This window comes from Gadus morhua, chromosome 2 (genome assembly GCF_902167405.1).
Source record: "Gadus morhua chromosome 2, gadMor3.0, whole genome shotgun sequence".
NCBI lineage: Eukaryota > Metazoa > Chordata > Actinopteri > Gadiformes > Gadidae > Gadus > Gadus morhua.
Window position 1 is genome coordinate 19,882,944 of NC_044049.1, and position 19,976 is coordinate 19,902,919.

At 44.6% G+C, this 19,976-nt stretch overlaps 1 long non-coding RNA gene and 17 other non-coding genes across 18 annotated transcripts; all 18 read right to left on the reverse strand.

The window, feature by feature from the left end:
* Nucleotides 1-4,559: 4,559 nt before the first annotated feature.
* On the reverse strand, nucleotides 4,560-5,893 carry LOC115556502 (uncharacterized). Its single transcript, XR_003979078.1, has 2 exons — nucleotides 5,708-5,893; nucleotides 4,560-4,888 (listed from the first exon to the last, which is right to left on the reverse strand). It is a non-coding gene; the product is annotated as an uncharacterized LOC115556502 (long non-coding RNA).
* A 3,085-nt stretch (nucleotides 5,894-8,978) lies between these two features.
* trnal-uag (transfer RNA leucine (anticodon UAG)) lies at nucleotides 8,979-9,061 on the reverse strand. Its single transcript has one exon. It is a non-coding gene; the product is annotated as a tRNA-Leu (tRNA).
* Nucleotides 9,062-9,940: 879 nt separating this feature from the next.
* On the reverse strand, nucleotides 9,941-10,023 carry trnal-cag (transfer RNA leucine (anticodon CAG)). The gene has a single exon. It is a non-coding gene; the product is annotated as a tRNA-Leu (tRNA).
* A 345-nt stretch (nucleotides 10,024-10,368) lies between these two features.
* Nucleotides 10,369-10,451, reverse strand: trnal-cag (transfer RNA leucine (anticodon CAG)). The gene has a single exon. It is a non-coding gene; the product is annotated as a tRNA-Leu (tRNA).
* A 345-nt stretch (nucleotides 10,452-10,796) lies between these two features.
* Nucleotides 10,797-10,879, reverse strand: trnal-cag (transfer RNA leucine (anticodon CAG)). Its single transcript has one exon. It is a non-coding gene; the product is annotated as a tRNA-Leu (tRNA).
* Nucleotides 10,880-11,576: 697 nt separating this feature from the next.
* Nucleotides 11,577-11,659, reverse strand: trnal-cag (transfer RNA leucine (anticodon CAG)). The gene has a single exon. It is a non-coding gene; the product is annotated as a tRNA-Leu (tRNA).
* A 617-nt stretch (nucleotides 11,660-12,276) lies between these two features.
* trnal-cag (transfer RNA leucine (anticodon CAG)) lies at nucleotides 12,277-12,359 on the reverse strand. Its single transcript has one exon. It is a non-coding gene; the product is annotated as a tRNA-Leu (tRNA).
* A 697-nt stretch (nucleotides 12,360-13,056) lies between these two features.
* trnal-cag (transfer RNA leucine (anticodon CAG)) lies at nucleotides 13,057-13,139 on the reverse strand. The gene has a single exon. It is a non-coding gene; the product is annotated as a tRNA-Leu (tRNA).
* Nucleotides 13,140-13,484: 345 nt separating this feature from the next.
* Nucleotides 13,485-13,567, reverse strand: trnal-cag (transfer RNA leucine (anticodon CAG)). The gene has a single exon. It is a non-coding gene; the product is annotated as a tRNA-Leu (tRNA).
* A 623-nt stretch (nucleotides 13,568-14,190) lies between these two features.
* trnal-cag (transfer RNA leucine (anticodon CAG)) lies at nucleotides 14,191-14,273 on the reverse strand. The gene has a single exon. It is a non-coding gene; the product is annotated as a tRNA-Leu (tRNA).
* Nucleotides 14,274-14,618: 345 nt separating this feature from the next.
* trnal-cag (transfer RNA leucine (anticodon CAG)) lies at nucleotides 14,619-14,701 on the reverse strand. The gene has a single exon. It is a non-coding gene; the product is annotated as a tRNA-Leu (tRNA).
* A 345-nt stretch (nucleotides 14,702-15,046) lies between these two features.
* Nucleotides 15,047-15,129, reverse strand: trnal-cag (transfer RNA leucine (anticodon CAG)). The gene has a single exon. It is a non-coding gene; the product is annotated as a tRNA-Leu (tRNA).
* A 345-nt stretch (nucleotides 15,130-15,474) lies between these two features.
* On the reverse strand, nucleotides 15,475-15,557 carry trnal-cag (transfer RNA leucine (anticodon CAG)). The gene has a single exon. It is a non-coding gene; the product is annotated as a tRNA-Leu (tRNA).
* Nucleotides 15,558-16,180: 623 nt separating this feature from the next.
* trnal-cag (transfer RNA leucine (anticodon CAG)) lies at nucleotides 16,181-16,263 on the reverse strand. The gene has a single exon. It is a non-coding gene; the product is annotated as a tRNA-Leu (tRNA).
* Nucleotides 16,264-16,608: 345 nt separating this feature from the next.
* On the reverse strand, nucleotides 16,609-16,691 carry trnal-cag (transfer RNA leucine (anticodon CAG)). Its single transcript has one exon. It is a non-coding gene; the product is annotated as a tRNA-Leu (tRNA).
* Nucleotides 16,692-17,816: 1,125 nt separating this feature from the next.
* trnal-cag (transfer RNA leucine (anticodon CAG)) lies at nucleotides 17,817-17,899 on the reverse strand. The gene has a single exon. It is a non-coding gene; the product is annotated as a tRNA-Leu (tRNA).
* Nucleotides 17,900-18,522: 623 nt separating this feature from the next.
* trnal-cag (transfer RNA leucine (anticodon CAG)) lies at nucleotides 18,523-18,605 on the reverse strand. The gene has a single exon. It is a non-coding gene; the product is annotated as a tRNA-Leu (tRNA).
* Nucleotides 18,606-19,378: 773 nt separating this feature from the next.
* trnal-cag (transfer RNA leucine (anticodon CAG)) lies at nucleotides 19,379-19,461 on the reverse strand. The gene has a single exon. It is a non-coding gene; the product is annotated as a tRNA-Leu (tRNA).
* Between the last annotated feature and the right edge of the window lie 515 nt (nucleotides 19,462-19,976).

Sequence of the window (19,976 nt, forward strand, 5' to 3'; positions counted from 1 at the left end):
AGTGCCCTGCCTGCGCAAACATTTTCTGGACTGTCCCGTTTTATTTTGGCCATTTTAACATCTTTATTAATAAATTAATTAATAATCTTTATTAATTACCAAACTAAGAACATAAAGGCGCAATGCGTTTTACTAAAACGCATCCAATAGACGGAATGTCCGATGGTGTCGCCACTGAGGCTATAGCTGACGATTCTCTTAGAGTCCTACGAGTACCTACGAGCACCCCTGGAGTACTCGTTAGCTACGAGCGTTTTCAAGACGTTCGTTCCCCACGATGCTTTCGGGAAACGCGGTGAAAACTCTACGATGCCCTTTCGACGCACTTCACGATCCACTTAGGCTAACGACGCTTTCGGGAAACGGGGCCCTGGTCTCTACTGATGTTGTCTGTGTGTTTGCCCTAGCATATGATTGGGTGAAAACGGCTCAAATCTATTGGCTGAGAAAATTGAGGGGAGGAGCGCATTAGCATATTAACAGCACGCGTGCTGTTAATATGCTAATATGCGTTCTGAGCGCGCGCGCAGAAATGCCGGAACGCGTTCTTGGCGCGCGCGCTGAAATGCCAGAACGCGTTCTGGGCGCGCGCGCTGAAACGCTGGGCGCGCGCGCTGAAACGCCAGAACGCGTTCTGGGCGCGCGCGCTGAAACGCCGGAACGCGTTCTGGAAAACCAAAACGCGTTCTGGCCACGCGTGCTGGCGTTTCAGAACGCGTTTAATTGAAGTCGAATTGTGGCACACTCGGCTTGCCATAGGAACGCGTTCTTGGCGCGCGCGCTGAAATGCCAAAACGCGTTCTGAGCGCGCGCGCTGAAACGCTGGGCGCGCGCGCTGAAACGCCGGAACGCGTTCTGGGCGCGCGCGCTGAAACGCCGGAACGCGTTCTGGAAAACCAAAACGCGTTCTGGGCACGCGTGCTGGCGTTTCAGAACGCGTTTAATTGAAGTCGAATTGTGGCACACTCGGCTTGCCATAGCCAGAACGCGTTCTGGGCGCGCGCGCCATAGGAACGCGTTCTGGGCGCGCGCGCTGAAACGCCGGAACGCGTTCTGGAAAACCAAAACGCGTTCTGGGCACGCGTGCTGGCGTTTCAGAACGCGTTTAATTGAAGTCGAATTGTGGCACACTCGGCTTGCCATAGCGGTCTCATCTCTGACCATTTTTGACACAAAATGGTCTATGGCGAGTGGATAGTGCCAAACCTAAGGATTCCCTGGAAGAGGCGAAGGAGCAGCCTACCCTACGTCGCCGTGGGAACGTGTGAAATTTTGAATGGGATTGATTGGGACTGCAGACGAGAGACCAGCAGCGACGTCACGGCGACGGCATGGAAGATCCGTCCACCGGCGGCGGTGTCACGGCGACGTACATAAGGAAATTCAGACAAAATGTACGTCTACTCTCGACGTGTGGATAAGTTCGTCGCCACTAAGACGCCTGCTACCCTACGTCACCGTGAGAACGCCTGAACTAGAGAGAAGGCTATTTAAATATATTAAAGATTTGCGTGAGAATCTGTATCTCTCCAGCAAAAAGTCATCCGGATATAGCCGTGGTCTCTCTCCCGGTGGATTGCACGAATAATTGGCGCTCCGGTATCAACAGGGCTCTCATCAAAAGGGCATGCCATTGTGAACACATGGAATCTGTGGTGAACGCAGCTTTAAATCCCCAAAACCGGGTTATGTTCCAAACCTAACCTGCACAAAACCTGGTCCGACCAGGTTTGATTCAGAGTATATGTTGCTATAGTTACTAACATACCGTGTTCATTTTGGAACGGAAACCCTAGGGTTACCGCAAACCCTGGGTTAATTTGCCCGGTTATGTGATAAAACCGGCTTTGTGGAATACCCCTCTGCCCTATGAAGTGACATCATGCCCATACAATCATCAAAACATTTTTGAGATCTGTTTTAAAACAGTTTGTCTTTTTGACACATAAAAACTAACGTTTTTTATTAAATGTCATCAACTTATTCATCAACAAGTCATTGGATATATTAATACCAGAAAATAATGAAGAAAAAATTATATATATAGACTGGGAATCGAACCCCAGTCCCAACGGCGGCGGCGTGCATATCCTCTCCACACGGCGGCGGCGTAGCTTCTCCACACGTTCATTTCACTCGTTGTTATCCTTCTCCAGGGAATCCTGGCACTATCCACTCGCCATAATCCACTCGCCATATGTTCGCACCTTTAGAATGCTCGGCCTTCCAGACGTACTTCAACATTACCTTTCGAATCAACAACACACCATTACTGCTCTCGTATGTTCAAATGTCCGTACAACAAGGACCGATAGCCAGTTAGTCACTTTGAGTTTAAATCTCCTTACCTTTTCCAAATGTTGTCCATTTTACAAAGTTTGAACAGATAATCACATCAACGAGATCTAGATGTAGTGTCAGAAGTGGGATTCGAACCCGCTCCTCCGGAGGATACTACGACCTGAACGCAGCGCCTAAAGGGCGATATATGCTCTGTTTTAGACGTAACGCGTAAGCACGTAAGATACATAACCCCCCCTTGCGCAGTAAAATATCCCCCCTTACGTGCTTAAGTGCGTCGGCCCAAATTCCTGACTATGCGACTAAAACACTACGGCCCTACGCAGCTCGCAAGGACTGTGATTGGCCAGCTAACCACATCCTTTCAGGAGTCTCAACATTTCCGGTTTTACAGCATAATAGCGCCATTTTTTAAAAGGCCGTGACAGAAGCGAATGAAGTATTTTGAAGAAGGAGAAGAAGAAAACACAAGAACGAATTATGATAATTATAAACAGTACCGCGGGAAGTAGGGGTGCTGGGGGCGCTGCCGCACCCCCTGTCTGAGGCCCTGTCTTATCACAGAAAACGATTATTTTATTATAAAAACTCCGGCCAAAGTGGAGATTTCTGAAAACGCCGGTTATGTGTTGTGTCAACGGGGAGAAACGGGATTTTAGGTTCTGAAGCGTCACATTATGCACCAGGAAATGCTTAACGTCATGTGGGCGCCCGCTGTACCGTATTGGTCCGAATATAAGCACAAACCCGACCTATGTTTGGAAAAAAGATTTGAAGACCAGATCTTGTTTTTATAAATAAATAAATTGTATTCATTGAAATAATATACGAAAATTAAAAGGCATAGAATAAAACACTGCATTGCCACTAAACAGTAGTGCAAATAGGCCGTAATGATGTGTACACAAAAGACTATTCCTGACACTCCTCTGCCCCGCTGTGTTCGCTCTGGCTGTGGTCGCTCCGCACTGTTTCGGCCCGTGGCAAAGCGGGTCATCGTCGCTGCTGTCCAAGGCATTTTGAGACGCAGCATTTATTTAATGCTCATATGACCTAGTGCTGAAAAAAAGTTATATGAAAAAGTATGAGGGGAGCGGTGGCGCGCTAAACTTGTTCTGTGAGCAGCTGGATGTGAACCATGGTGTAAACACAACGATCGATTTTCGACTGTGCGCGCATGCACTGGTGTAATTGAGCTGCGCTGCTATATATCTTTTTTATCAATGTAGCGAGTCTAGTCCAGGCTGAGGTTTTTTTTCCAGCAACCCCTAATACGTTTCCGCGGCTATGATTATAAATATAAACAAGCCAGCGATTTCCACTTCCACGCCCACAGATTCGTTCGTTGCTCCCCCTACTGTTCTGGCGGAGAATCCCCTTGCAACACGCGCAGTCCTTACGGGGACCGTAAATCAAAACGTGTCTAAAACAAGTCCCTTGTGTAAATTACGTGCTTACGTCTCTGCGTCTAAAACGACCATAAATAGGCCTTTAGACCACGCGGCCATCCTGACGATTGTAATCAGACCCTTCGAATCAATAAAAACAACACACCATCATGGTTACTGCTCTCGTATGTTTAAATGTCCGTAAAACAAGGACCAATAATAAACCCCAGCTACCATGCGCTGTAACGTTACCATAGTTAAATGGATTACACTACATGCATAAACTAATGCACAGACACACAGATTGAGACAAAATAACACCCCTCTCATTACCCACTTCCTCTACCCCACCGTAGCCAGACAGTCACTTTGAGTTTAAATCTCCGTACCTTTTCGAAATGTTCTCTACATTACTAAGTTTGAACAGATAATCACAATCAACGAGATCCATGTGTCTTGTCAGAAGTGGGATTTGAACCCACGCCTCCAGAGGAGACTGCGACCTGACCGCAGCGCCTTAGACCACTGGGCCATCCTGACGTATTTTAACATTACCTTTCGAATCAATATACACAACACACCATCATGGTTACTGCTCTCGCATATTCAAATGTCCGTACAACAAGGACCGATAATAAACCCCAGCTACCATGCGCTGTAACGTTACCATAGTTGCATGGATTACACTACTTACATAAACTAATGATCCAACACGGACGTAACCCTAACCCTAGCTACCATGCCTGTAACCTTACCATAGTTACATGGATTAAACTGCTTACATCAGGGGTTCTCAAAGTTTTGACAGCTGAGGGCCAATTTAGGAACCCAAATTTGACTGAGAGCCGCCAAAGAAAAAATAAAACAGAATTCAATTTGTTATAATTTTAATGACCAGGTTGCTCTCTCTACAAATCTACAATTACAAATAATTATACAATTATGTATTGGTCTGCATCCAGTCTAAACACATTTTAAATGACAAATTAGGCAAAACATGGCACAACTTCAGAAAACCTTAAGAAACATTGTAACTAACACACAATCCCTGGGGTTCTCTTCGAATTTGGGATATAACAGTCCTGTGTGCATTTCAGAAACTTATTTAGAACTGTCAGTCTCATTGTGCCTTCCTTTCTTGTCAGAATGGAGCTCCTTATTCAGGAGCAATTCCAGCTACCAATTCACCACCGGAAAACCTACACACACACACACACACACACACACACACACACACACACACACACACACACACACACACACACACACACACACACACACACACACACACACACACACACACACGGGGAGAAAGAGAGACTTTTAAAATAGAAGCTTACCAAACAAGTCATCATCATCACTAATATCTACGACGGAGTATTAGGGCCACACGTGAAGAAAAAAAATATTTTTGCCGTGACGAAATTAAAATCGACACGAGATTAAAATCGACACGTCGACTTTAAAGTCAACATGTCAACATTGAACTCGAAATGTCGAGAATAAAGTTGAAACATCATATCGACTTTAATCTCGACGTGTCCATTTTCCGTTCCTCTTTCAGCACGCAGACGCTCCGGGCATCCTCCCAAGCGTGCAGCGGATGACACAAAGTAGTCATCCGCTGTAGTAGAACGGCATTGCCATCAGTGGTTGCATTGACGGTTTTAGTCGCTATATTGTTTGGATGGAGGCCTACACCACAAACAATGACCCCAGGGTTATTGCCGACTACTTCATGTCATCCGCTGCACGCTTGGGAGGATGCCCGGAGAGTCTGCGTGCTGACAGAAGAACGGAAAATGGACACGTTGAGATTAAAGTCGATATGATGTTTAGTTTCAACTTTATTCTCGACATTTCGAGTTTAAAGTCGACGTGTCGATTGTAATCTCGCCATCGCAAAAATATTTGTTTTCTTCACGTGTGGCCCTAATACTCCGTCGTAAATATCTCATTGCCTGTCATCAATAAGCCTGTCATTAAATCACACATTATTTGTTAATAGGTCAACATACCTTTTTTTATTGGCGTGGGATTTGTGGTGCTGTTTTCGGTTGGCCACGATTCCTCTGATGTCCGGCTCCATCTCCGTTGTTGCAATACGAAGGACATCGTGTAGATGGCCATCTGTAAGCCTGGATCTCAGCTTGGATTTGTTGATGGCCATGGTGGAGAAGGTCTTCTCACAAATATATGTGCTCCCGAATAAAGAGAACATTCAGATGGCATGCTGGCGCAGTGCAGGGTATGTCGCTGGGGAAAGTGCTTTGTAGAACTCAATGAGATTCCTGTCACGATATGCTGCTCTGGCCTCGGAGCTCTCCTGTAGGTCGATGAGCTCAAACTGCATTTCTGCAGGCTCTTCCGCAGGGACACATGAGAAAGGATTTTGGAAGAGGTTGATTGACTTCTCGTGGTTTCTGAAGTCGGAGAAGCGGTGTTCGAATTCCTCTCTTAATTTTTTTAAGAGGTTTTGGTTGTGGTCTGAACCCAGGTGACGCAGAACGTGGCGCCCATCTGTGGCTGTTTCATCTACGAGCGCCTTGCAGGCGGGAAAACGGGTTAGAACACCCTGTTTGAGCTGTCCCTGCAGCAGTTCAATTTTTCTCTGGAAAGCTTTGACGTTGTCAAATAGTGTGTAAATAAGCTTCCCATGGCCCTGCAGCTTCAAATTGAGATCGCTGAGACAAGTGTTCACATCAACAAGGAGCGCTAGGTCACAGAGCCATTTAGTGTCACTTAGCTGTTTCAAATCCTGTCCTTTTGCGGGCCGCCAGGAATGATTCCGCGGGCCGCCATTGGCCCGCACTTTGAGAACCCCTGGCTTACATAAACTAATGCACAAACACACAAATTGAGACAGAATGATACCCCTCTCATTACCCATTTCCTCTACCCCACCGTAGCCAGCTAGTCACTTTGAGTTTAAATCTCCTTACCTCTTCCAAATGTCCTCCATTTGACAAAGTTTGAACAGCTAATCACAATAAACGAGATCTAGATGTAGTGTCAGAAGTGGGATTCGAACCCGCGCCTCCAGAGGAGACTGCGACCTGAACTCAGCGCCTCAGACCGCACGGCCATCCTGACGTATGTCATCATACCCTTCAAATCAATACAAACAACACACCATCATGGTTACTGCTCTCGTATGTTCAAATGTCCGTAAACGTGGACAGATAATAAACCCCAGCTACCATGCGCTGTAACCTTACCATAGTTACATGGATTACACTACTTACATAAACTAAAGCACAGACACGGACGTGCACCCAAAGATTGATACAGAAAGACAGCCCTCTCATTACCCATTTCCACTACCCCACCGTAGCCAGCCAGTCACTTTGAGTTTAAACCCCCTTACCTTTTCCAAATGTTCTCCATATTACAATGTTTGAACAGATAATCACAATCAACGAAAACCAAATGTATTGTCAGAAATGGGATTCGAACCCACGCCTCCAGTGGAGACTGCGACCTGAACGCAGGGCCTTACACCGCACGTCTATCATGAAGTATTTCAGAATTACCTTTCGAATCAATAAACAAAAAAACACCATCATGGTTACTGCTGTCGTATGTTCAAATGTCCGTACAACAAGGACCGATAATAAACCCCAGCTACCACGCGCTGTAACGTTACCATAGTTACATGGATTACACTACTTACGTAAACTAATGCACCGACACTAGGGCTGTAACGATACACAAACTCACGATTCGGTTTGTATCACGATTTTTGACCCACGGTTCGATACATCCCACGATTTTTTGAAATTTAAAAAGCATTTTATTTAAACAACACTTATCTACCAATTAACTTAATGTAACATTTAATAACAAATAATTTGGAACACTGAACAGATTTGAACAGAAAGAATACTATTAAAGTATAGCTAAATGAATAAAGAAATAACGTGTGGGAGGATGCTTTTTTCAACTGTTTGGTTGGTTTAGTCAAATATCCTTATTAGCACTACTTATTAGGCTATGTAGCTTAAATAATGACATAATCAGGCCGTATAGAATGCAACATGTTTAATAGCCTAACTTTCAATAGATGGAGAAAAACCTGAAGGTCATGAACGTCGCAATAACGAGGCGTTACGAGTAGCATATGTGTGTGCGCCAGAATGGCAATGTGCGTATGCGTGTGTGAGTGACGTCAGCGAGTGAGTGGACGAGCGAGGAGAGCGAGCGGTAGCGCGTGTGTCTAGTGAAGAAGCGAACGAGTCCGTTAGAATAAAGTACCCATCCTGTCAATAATCGGTGGCCGCTTCATTCCGACCTATAAGCAGACAAACTGCCAGTCAAATCACACAAAATACTAGAGACAGGATCACACAGGCCCCCTCTGGATAAATGTCGTTCATATCGCATATGAGCACTTCGACGGCTGTGGAGAAATGCGATCCTCCGTAGCCACGGAGGATTGCAGTCGCATACTTACGGCATCGATAGGAGGGGGCGCTGTCAGCAGACTATTATCTAGACAAATTATTAGCAAATTTTAATCGGACAATTTGACCGCAGAGTTAGAAAGGGCGTACCGCGCTTCTGCCTTCTCACACCCCGAGACAGGATCGTGGCTTTGAGTATCGCGATTTTCGGTTTGATACGCGTATCGTTACAGCCCTAACCGACACGGACGTGCAAACACACAGATTGAGACAGAAAGACACCCCTCTCATTTCCCCTTCCTACTACCCCAAAGTAGCCAGCCAGTCACTTTGAGTTTAAACCTCCTTACCTTTTCCAAATTACTAAGTTTGAACAGATAATCACAATCACCGAGATCCATGTGTCTTGTCAGAAGTGCGATTCGAACTCACGCCTCCAGAGGAGACTACGACATTAACGCAGCGCCTTAGACCGCTCGGCCATCCTGATGTATTTCATCACACCCTTCGAATCAATAAACACAAAACGCCATCATGGTTACTGCTCTCATATGTTAAAATTTCCGTAAAACATGGACCGATAATAAACCCCAGCTACCATGCGCTGTAACCTTACCATAGTTACATGGATTACACTACTATACCGATAATAAACCCCAGCTACCCCAGCTGTAACCTTATCATAGTTACATGGATTACACTACTTACATAAACTAATGCACAGACACACAGATAGAGACAGAATGACACCCCTCTCATTAACCATTTCCTCTACCCCACCGTAGCCAGCCAGACACTATGAGTTTAAATCTCCTTACCTTTTCCAAATGTTCTCCATATTACTAAGTTTGAACATATAATCACAATCAACAAAATCCATGTGTCTTATCAGAATTGGGATTCGAACCCACGCCTCCAGAGGAGACTGCGACCTAAACACAGCGCCTTAGGCCGCTCGGCCATCCTGACGTATTGTATAAGACCCTTCGAATCAATTAACACAAAACGCCATCATGGTTACTAATCTCGTATGTTCAAATGTCCGTACAACAAGGACCGATAATAAACCCCAGCTACCTGGCTGCTTTGGGGTAGTAGAAAGGGGAAATGAGAGGGGTGTCTTTCTGTCTCAATCTGTGTGTTTGCACGTCCGTGTCGGTGCATTAGTTTATGTAAGTAGTGTAATCCATGTAACGTTACCATAGTTACACGAATTACACTACCTACATAAACGAATGCACCGACACGGACGTGCAAACACACAGATTGAGACAGAAAGACACCCCTCTCATTTCCCCTTCCTACTACCCCGAAGTAGCCAGCCAGTCACTTTAGGTTTAAACCTCCTTACCTTTTCCAAATGTTCTCCATATTACAAAGTTTGAACAAATAATCACAATCAACGAAATCCATATGTCTTGTCAGTAGTGGGATTCGAACCCACGCCTCCAGAGGAGACTGCGACCTGAACGCAGTGCCTTAGACCGCTCTGCCATCCAGACATATTTCAACGTTACCTTTTGAATCAATAAACACAACACACCATCATGGTTACTGCTCTCATGTGTTCAAATGTCCGTACAACGTGGACCGATAATAAACCCCAGCTACCATGCGCTGTAACCATACCATAGTTACATGGATTACACTACTTACATAAACTAATGCCCCGACACGGACGTGCAAACACACAGATTGAGACAGAAAGACACCCCTCTCATTTCCCCTTTCTACCACCCCAAAGTAGCCACCCAGTCACTTTGAGTTTAAACCTCCTTACCTTTTCCAAATGTTCTCCATATTACAAAGTTTGAACAGATAATCACAATCAACGAAATCCAAATGTAATGTCAGAAGTGGGATTCGAACCCACGCCTCCAGAGGAGACTGCGACCTGAACGCAGCGCCTTAGACCGCTCGGCCATCCTGACGTATTTCAACAGACCCTTCGAATCAATGAACACAAAACGCCATCATGGTTACTGTTCTCGTATGTTCAAATGTCCGTACAACAAGGACCGATAATAAACCCCAGCTACCATGCGCTGTAACGTTAGCATAGTTGCATGGATTACACTACTTACATAAACTAATGCACCGACACGGACGTGCAAACACACAGATTGAGACAGAAAGACACCCCTCTCATTACCCCTTTCTACTACCCCAAAGTAGCCAGCCAGTCACTTTGAGTTTAAACCTCCTTACCTTTTCCAAATGTTCTCCATATTACAAAGTTTGAACAGATAATAACAATCAACGAAATCCAAAAGTAATGTCAGAAGTGGGATTCGAACCCACGCCTCCAGAGGAGACTGCGACCTGAACGCAGCGCCTTAGACCGCTCGGCCATCCTAACGTATTTAAACAGAAACTTCGAATCAATGAACACAAAACGCCATCATGGTTACTGTTCTCGTATGTTCAAATGTCCGTACAACAAGGACCGATAATAAATCCCAGCTACCATGCGCTGTAACGTTAGCATAGTTGCATGGATTACACTACTTACATAAACTAATGCACCGACACGGACGTGCAAACACACAGATTGAGACAGAAAGACACCCCTCTCATTTCCCCTTTCTACTACCCCAAAGTAGCCAGCCAGTCACTTTGAGTTTGAACCTCCTTACCTTTTCCAAATGTTCTCCATATTACAAAGTTTGAACAGATGATCACAATCAACGAAATCCAAATGTAATGTCAGAAGTGGGATTCGAACCCACGCCTCCAGAGGAGACTGCGACCTGAACGCAGCGCCTTAGACCGCTCGGCCATCCTGACGTATTGCAACAGACCCTTCGAATCAATGAAAACAAAACGCCATCATGGTTACTGTTCTCGTATGTTCAAATGTCCGTACAACAAGGACCGATAATAAACCCCAGCTACCATGCGCTGTAACCTTACCATAGTTGCATGGATTAAACTACTTACATAAACTAATGCACCGACATGGACATGCACACAAAGAAACCTCCTTACCTTTTCCAAATGTTCTCCATATTACAAAGTTTGAACAGATAATAACAATCAACGAAATCCAAATGTAATATCAGAAGTGGGATTCGAACCCACGCCTTCAGACGAGACTGCGACCTGAACGCAGCGCCTTAGACCACTCGGCCATCCTGACATATTTAAACAGACCCTTCGAATCAATGAACACAAAACGCCATCATGGTTACTGTTCTCGTATGTTCAAATGTCCGTACAACAAGGACCGATAATAAACCCCAGCTACCATGCGCTGTAACGTTAGCATAGTTGCATGGATTACACTACTTACATAAACTAATGCACCGACACGGACGTGCAAACACACAGATTGAGACAGAAAGACACCCCTCTCATTTCCCCTTTCTACTACCCCAAAGTAGCCAGCCAGTCACTTTGAGTTTAAACCTCCTTACTTTTTCCAAATGTTCTCCATATTACGAAGTTTGAACCGATAATCACAATCAACGAAATCCAAATGTAATGTCAGAAGTGGGATTCAAACCCACGCCTCCAGAGGAGACTGCGACCTGAACGCAGCGCCTTAGACCGCTCGGCCATCCTGACGTATTTCAACAGACCCTTCGAATCAATGAACACAAAACGCCATCATGGTTACTGTTCTCGTATGTTCAAATGTCCGTACAACAAGGACCGATAATAAACCCCAGCTACTATGCGCTGTAACCTTACCATAGTTGCTTGGATTACTCTACTTACATAAACTAATGCACCGAAATGGACGTGCACACAAAGAAACCTCCTTACCTTTTCCAAATGTTCTCCATATTACAAAGTTTGAACAGATAATAACAATCAACGAAATCCAAATGTAATATCAGAAGTGGGATTCGAACCCACGCCTCCAGAGGAGACTGCGACCTACGAGAACCTTACTGTTCTCGTATGTTCAAATGTCCGTACAACAAGGACCGATAATAAACCCCAGCTACCATGCGCTGTAACGTTAGCATAGTTGCATGGATTACACTACTTACATAAACTAATGCACCGACACGGACGTGCAAACACACAGATTGAGACAGAAAGACACCCCTCTCATTTCCCACTACCCCAAAGTAGCCAGCCAGTCACTTTGAGTTTAAACCTCCTTACTTTTTCCAAATGTTCTCCATATTACAAAGTTTGAACCGATAATCACAATCAACGAAATCCAAATGTAATGTCAGAAGTGGGATTCGAACCCACGCCTCCAGAGGAGACTGCGACCTGAACGCAGCGCCTTAGACCGCTCGGCCATCCTGACATATTTAAACAGACCCTTCGAATCAATGAACACAAAACGCCATCATGGTTACTGTTCTCGTGTGTTCAAATGTCCGTACAACAAGGACCGATAATAAACCCCAGCTACCATGCGCTGTAACGTTAGCATAGTTGCATGGATTACACTACTTACATAAACTAATGCACCGACACGGACGTGCAAACACACAGATTGAGACAGAAAGACACCCCTCTCATTACCCCTTTCTACTACCCCAAAGTAGCCAGCCAGTCACTTTGAGTTTAAACCTCCTAACCTTTTCCAAATGTTCTCCATATTACAAAGTTTGAACAGATGATCACAATCAACGAAATCCAAATGTAATGTCAGAAGTGGGAATCAAACCCACGCCTACAGAGGAGACTGCGACCTGAACGCAGCGCCTTAGACCGCTCGGCCATCCTGACGTATTTCAACAGACCCTTCGAATCAATTAAAACAAAACGCCATCATGGTTACTGTTCTCGTATGTTCAAATGTCCGTACAACAAGGACCGATAATAAACCCCAGCTACCATGCGCTGTAACCTTACCATAGTTGCAAGGATTAAACTACTTACATAAACTAATGCACCGACATGGACATGCACGCAAAGAAACCTCCTTACCTTTTCCAAATGTTCTCCATATTACAAATTTTGAACAGATAATCACAATCAACGAAATCCAAATGTAATGTCAGAAGTTGGATTCGAACCCACGCCTCCAGAGGAGACTGCGACCTGAACGCAGCGCCTTAGACCGCTCGGCCATCCTGACGTATTTCAACAGACCCTTCGAATCAATGAACACAAAACGCCATCATGGTTACTGTTCTCGTATGTTCAAATGTCCGTACAACAAGGACCGATAATAAACCCCAGCTACCATGCGCTGTAACGTTAGCATAGTTGCATGGATTACACTACTTACATAAACTAATGCACCGACACGGACGTGCAAACACACAGATTGAGACAGAAAGACACCCCTCTCATTTCCCCTTTCTACTACCCCAAAGTAGCCAGCCAGTCACTTTGAGTTTAAACCTCCTTACTTTTTCCAAATGTTCTCCATATTACAAAGTTTGAACCGATAATCACAATCAACGAAATCCAAATGTAATGTCAGAAGTGGGATTCGAACCCACGCCTCCAGAGGAGACTGCGACCTGAACGCAGCGCCTTAGACCGCTCGGCCATCCTGACGTATTTCAACAGACCCTTCGAATCAATGAACACAAAACGCCATCATGGTTACTGTTCTCGTATGTTCAAATGTCCGTACAACAAGGACCGATAATAAACCCCAGCTACTATGCGCTGTAACCTTACCATAGTTGCATGGATTACTCTACTTACATAAACTAATGCACCGAAATGGACGTGCACACAAAGAAACCTCCTTACCTTTTCCAAATGTTCTCCATATTACAAAGTTTGAACAGATAATAACAATCAACGAAATCCAAATGTAATATCAGAAGTGGGATTCGAACCCACTCCTCCAGAGGAGACTGCGACCTACGAGAACCTTACTGTTCTCGTATGTTCAAATGTCCGTACAACAAGGACCGATAATAAACCCCAGCTACCATGCGCTGTAACGTTGGCATAGTTGCATGGATTACACTACTTACATAAACTAATGCACCGACACGGACATGCAAACACACAGATTGAGACAGAAAGACACCCCTCTCATTACCCCTTTCTACTACCCCAAAGTAGCCAGCCAGTCACTTTGAGTTTAAACCTCCTTACCTTTTCCAAATGTTCTCCATATTACAAATTTTGAACAGATAATCACAATCAACGAAATCCAAGTGTAATGTCAGAAGTGGGATTCGAACCCACGCCTCCAGAGGAGACTGCGACCTGAACGCAGCGCCTTAGACCGCTCGGCCATCCTGACGTATTTCAACAGACCCTTCGAATCAATGAACACAAAACGCCATCATGGTTAGTGTTCTCGTATGTTCAAATGTCCGTACAACAAGGACCGATAATAAACCCCAGCTACCATGCGCTGTAACGTTAGCATAGTTGCATGGATAACACTACTTACATAAACTAATGCACCGACACGGACGTGCAAACACACAGATTGAGACAGAAAGAAACCCCTCTCATTTCCCCTTTCTACTACCCCAAAGTAGCCAGCCAGTCACTTTGAGTTTAAACCTCCTTACTTTTTCCAAATGTTCTCCATGTTACAAAGTTTGAACCGATAATCACAATCAACGAAATCCAAATGTAATGTCAGAAGTGGGATTCGAACCCACGCCTCCAGAGGAGACTGCGACCTGAACGCAGCGCCTTAGACCGCTCGGCCATCCTGACGTATTTTAACAGACCCTTCGAATCAATGAACACAAAACGCCATCATGGTTACTGTTCTCGTATGTTCAAATGTCCGTACAACAAGGACCGATAATAAACCCCAGCTACTATGCGCTGTAACCTTACCATAGTTGCATGGATTACTCTACTTACATAAGCTAATGCACCGAAATGGACGTGCAAACACACAGATTGAGACAGAAAGACACCCCTCTCATTACCCCTTTCTACTACCCCAAAGTAGCCAGCCAGTCACTTTGAGTTTAAACCTCCTTACCTTTTCCAAATGTTCTCCATATTACAAATTTTGAACAGATAATCACAATCAACGAAAACCAAATGTAATGTCAGAAGTGGGATTCGAACCCACGCCTTCAGACGAGACTGCGACCTGAACGCAGCGCCTTAGACCACTCGGCCATCCTGACATATTTAAACAGACCCTTCGAATCAATGAACACAAAACGCCATCATGGTTACTGTTCTCGTATGTTCAAATGTCCGTACAACAAGGACCGATAATAAACCCCAGCTACCATGCGCTGTAACGTTAGCATAGTTGCATGGATTACACTACTTACATAAACTAATGCACCGACACGGACGTGCAAACACACAGATTGAGACAGAAAGACACCCCTCTCATTTCCCCTTTCTACTACCCCAAAGTAGCCAGCCAGTCACTTTGAGTTTAAACCTCCTTACTTTTTCCAAATGTTCTCCATATTACAAAGTTTGAACCGATAATCACAATCAACGAAATCCAAATGTAATGTCAGAAGTGGGATTCAAACCCACGCCTCCAGAGGAGACTGCGACCTGAACGCAGCGCCTTAGACCGCTCGGCCATCCTGACGTATTTCAACAGACCCTTCGAATCAATGAACACAAAACGCCATCATGGTTACTGTTCTCGTATGTTCAAATGTCCGTACAACAAGGACCGATAATAAACCCCAGCTACTATGCGCTGTAACCTTACCATAGTTGCGTGGATTACTCTACTTACATAAACTAATGCACCGAAATGGACGTGCACACAAAGAAACCTCCTTACCTTTTCCAAATGTTCTCCATATTACAAAGTTTGAACAGATAATAACAATCAACGAAATCCAAATGTAATATCAGAAGTGGGATTCGAACCCACGCCTCCAGAGGAGACTGCGACCTACGAGAACCTTACCGTTCTCGTATGTTCAAATGTCCGTACAACAAGGACCGATAATAAACCCCAGCTACCATGCGCTGTAACGTTAGCATAGTTGAATGGATTACACTACTTACATAAACTAATGCACCGACACGGACGTGCAAACACACAGATTGAGACAGAAAGACACCCCTCTCATTACCCCTTTCTACTACCCCAAAGTAGCCAGCCAGTCACTTTGAGTTTAAACCTCCTTACCTTTTCCAAATGTTCTCCATATTACAAATTTTGAACAGATAATCACAATCAACGAAATCCAAATGTAATGTCAGAAGTTGGATTCGAACCCACGCCTCCAGAGGAGACTGCGACCTGAACGCAGCGCCTTAGACCGCTCGGCCATCCTGACGTATTTCAACAGACCCTTCGAATCAATGAACACAAAACGCCATCATGGTTACTGTTCTCGTATGTTCAAATGTCCGTACAACAAGGACCGATAATAAACCCCAGCTACCATGCGCTGTAACGTTAGCATAGTTGCATGGATTACACTACTTACATAAACTAATGCACCGACACGGACGTGCAAACACACAGATTGAGAAAGAAAGACACCCCTCTCATTTCCCCTTTCTACTACCCCAAAGTAGCCAGCCAGTCACTTTGAGTTTAAACCTCCTTACTTTTTCCAAATGTTCTCCATATTACAAAGTTTGAACCGATAATCACAATCAACGAAATCCAAATGTAATGTCAGAAGTGGGATTCGAACCCACGCCTCCAGAGGAGACTGCGACCTGAACGCAGCGCCTTAGACCACTCGGCCATCCTGACATATTTAAACAGATCCTTCGAATCAATGAACACAAAACGCCATCATGGTTACTGTTCTCGTATGTTCAAATGTCCGTACAACAAGGACCGATAATAAACCCCAGCTACCATGCGCTGTAACCTTACCATAGTTACATGGATTACACTACTTACATAAACTAATGCCCCGACACGGACGTGCAAACACACAGATTGAGCCAGAAAGACATCCCTCTCATTTCCCCTTTCTACCACCCCAAAGTAGCCACCCAGTCACTTTGAGTTTAAACCTCCTTACCTTTTCCAAATGTTCTCCATATTACAAAGTTTGAACAGATGATCACAATCAACGAAATCCAAATGTAACGTCAAAAGTGGGATTCAAACCCACGCCTCCAGAGGAGACTGCGACCTGAACGCAGCGCCTTAGACCGCTCGGCCATCCTGACGTATTTCAACAGACCCTTCGAATCAATGAAAACAAAACGCCATCATGGTTACTGTTCTCGTATGTTCAAATGTCCGTACAACAAGGACCGATAATAAACCCCAGCTACCATGCGCTGTAACCTTACCATAGTTGCATGGATTAAACTACCTACATAAACTAACGCACCGACATGGACATGCACACAAAGAAACCTCCTTCCCTTTTCCAAATGTTCTCCATATTACAAAGTTTGAACAGATAATAACAATCAACGAAATCCAAATGTAATATCAGAAGTGGGATTCGAACCCACGCCTTCAGACGAGACTGCGACCTGAACGCAGCGCCTTAGACCACTCGACCATCCTAACATATTTAAACAGACCCTTCGAATCAATGAACACAAAACGCCATCATGGTTACTGTTCTCGTATGTTCAAATGTCCGTACAACAAGGACCGATAATAAACCCCAGCTACCATGCGCTGTAACGTTAGCATAGTTGCATGGATTACACTACTTACATAAACTAATGCACCGACACGGACGTGCAAACACACAGATTGAGACAGAAAGACACCCCTCTCATTTCCCCTTTCTACTACCCCAAAGTAGCCAGCCAGTCACTTTGAGTTTAAACCTCCTTACTTTTTCCAAATGTTCTCCATATTACAAAGTTTGAACCGATAATCACAATCAACGAAATCCAAATGTAATGTCAGAAGTGGGATTCAAACCCACGCCTCCAGAGGAGACTGCGACCTGAACGCAGCGCCTTAGACCGCTCGGCCATCCTGACGTATTTTAACAGACCCTTCGAATCAATGAACACAAAACGCCATCATGGTTACTGTTCTCGTATGTTCAAATGTCCGTACAACAAGGACCGATAATAAACCCCAGCTACTATGCGCTGTAACCTTACCATAGTTGCATGGATTACTCTACTTACATAAGCTAATGCACCGAAATGGACGTGCACACAAAGAAACCTTCTTACCTTTTCCAAATGTTCTCCATATTACAAAGTTTGAACAGATAATAACAATCAACGAAATCCAAATGTAATATCAGAAGTGGGATTCGAACCCACGCCTCCAGAGGAGACTGCGACCTACGAGAACCTTACTGTTCTCGTATGTTCAAATGTCCGTACAACAAGGACCGATAATAAACCCCAGCTACCATGCGCTGTAACGTTAGCATAGTTGCATGGATTACACTACTTACATAAACTAATGCACCGACACGGACGTGCAAACACACAGATTGAGACAGAAAGACACCCCTCTCATTTCCCCTTTCTACTACCCCAAAGTAGCCAGCCAGTCACTTTGAGTTTAAACCTCCTTACTTTTTCCAAATGTTCTCCATATTACAAAGTTTGAACCGATAATCAAAATCAACGAAATCCAAATGTAATGTCAGAAGTGGGATTCGAACCCACGCCTCCAGAGGAGACTACGACCTGAACGCAGCGCCTTAGACCGCTCGGCCATCCTGACGTATTTCAACAGACCCTTCGAATCAATGAACACAAAACGCCATCATGGTTAGTGTTCTCGTATGTTCAAATGTCCGTACAACAAGGACCGATAATAAACCCCAGCTACCATGCGCTGTAACGTTAGCATAGTTGCATGGATTACACTACTTACATAAACTAATGCACCGACACGGACGTGTAAACACACAGATTGAGACAGAAAGACACCCCTCTCATTACCCCTTTCTACTACCCCAAAGTAGCCAGCCAGTCACTTTGAGTTTAAACCTCCTTACCTTTTCCAAATGTTCTCCATATTACAAATTTTGAACAGATAATCACAATCAACGAAATCCAAATGTAATGTCAGAAGTTGGATTCGAACCCACGCCTCCAGAGGAGACTGCGACCTGAACGCAGCGCCTTAGACCGCTCTGCCATCCTGACGTATTTCAACAGACCCTTCGAATCAATGAACACAAAACGCCATCATGGTTACTGTTCTCGTATGTTCAAATGTCCGTACAACAAGGACCGATAATAAACCCCAGCTACCATGCGCTGCAACCTTACCATAGTTACATTGATTACACTACTTACATAAACTAATGCCCCGACACGGACGTGCAAACACACAGATTGAGACAGAAAGACACCCCTCTCATTTCCCCTTTCTACCACCCCAAAGTAGCCACCCAGTCACTTTGAGTTTAAACCTCCTTACCTTTTCCAAATGTTCTCCATATTACAAAGTTTGAACAGATAATCACAATCAACGAAATCCAAATGTAATGTCAGAAGTGGGATTCGAACCCATGCCTCCAGAGGAGACTGCGACCTGAACGCAGCGCCTTAGACCGCTCGGCCATCCTGACGTATTTCAACAGACCCTTCGAATCAATGAACACAAAACGCCATCATGGTTACTGTTCTCGTATGTTCAAATGTCCGTACAACAAGGACCGATAATAAACCCCAGCTACCATGCGCTGTAACCTTACCATAGTTACATGGATTACACTACTTACATAAACTAATGCCCCGACACGGACGTGCAAACACACAGATTGAGACAGAAAGACACCCCTCTCATTTCCCCTTTCTACCACCCCAAAGTAGCCACCCAGTCACTTTGAGTTTAAACCTCCTTACCTTTTCCAAATGTTCTCCATATTACAAAGTTTGAACAGATAATCACAATCAACGAAATCCAAATATAATGTCAGAAGTGGGATTCGAACCCACGCCTCCAGAGGAGACTGCGACCTAAACGCAGCGCCTTAGACCGCTCGGCGAATTTAATTTAATGAGCTGTAACGTTACCATAGTTACATGGATTACACTACTTACATAAACTAATGCACAGAGACGGACGTGCACACAAAGATTG